Consider the following 897-nt stretch of genomic DNA (forward strand, 5'->3'; position numbering starts at 1 on the left):
AGTCGTCGAGTTCAGGGGAGTTAAAGATATGTAATGAAGAATGTTTTGCATCGTATTTTTGCAAAGAATTCCAATCACTCACACACAAACAATTGATTCTGAGTTCTTTTATAAACATACTAGCGTTAGAGATATAAAAATGTAATTCTATTTCATCTTAGAAAGTTGATGAACAAATTATTCTACCGTTTAGGCCCTGGGTAGTTAACACCACTTAATTAAACATTAATTGATTCCTTAATGTAGGTCATTTGAAGGTGCATTATCTAGCATTGATACTTAGTTAATTCGCTTTGATAGCGAACATTAATTTTTTTATTAATTCAAAACATTTAAAAAAAAAGGTACCACCTTTTTTTATTTTTCAATTGAAGGTAAAAAGAAACCTTGCCAATAGATTTAAAATCGATTGTAGGTCTCATATAGTCCATTATCATTAGTCTAGGACTCATAATTTATAGGATATTAATTAATAACAGAATAGTATTCTGGCGGACGTGTACGCATGCGCATAACCACCCAACGCTGCACGCGTTGCGTTATTCATAATACATTAATTTTCATCTGTTGCTAATCATTCTCATTTTAAACTTAAGGAGGATCATCACCATCGTTTTATAAAAGACTTTTTTCAAGTGGAAAAAGTGCATATCGACAACATACCGGGAAGATAGGTGATTGACGGTTTATTATATATCATGGAAGGATAGGTTTCGGGATAGAGATTAATTCATGGATTGCTAAATTATAATATGCTCATATCTTTGTTACTAAATATTTATATATTTCTACTAAGTATTTAGTAAAAAGGTATGCAGAAAATTGATTATTTATTAGTTTACGAATTCATTTATGCTTTTCAGAGTCGATTTTTATTCAGTGTATTAACATTTCAAG

General features: G+C 30.1%; 1 protein-coding gene across 1 annotated transcript in view; it reads left to right on the top strand.

Moving 5' to 3' along the window:
* The window catches only part of LOC105271309 (uncharacterized), a 15,129-nt gene that overhangs the window by 476 nt on the left and 13,756 nt on the right, over nt 1-897 (top strand). The gene's annotated exons all lie outside the window — the stretch shown is intronic.

Source organism: Fopius arisanus, unplaced genomic scaffold, assembly GCF_000806365.1.
Source record: "Fopius arisanus strain USDA-PBARC FA_bdor unplaced genomic scaffold, ASM80636v1 scaffold00107, whole genome shotgun sequence".
Lineage (NCBI taxonomy): Eukaryota > Metazoa > Arthropoda > Insecta > Hymenoptera > Braconidae > Fopius > Fopius arisanus.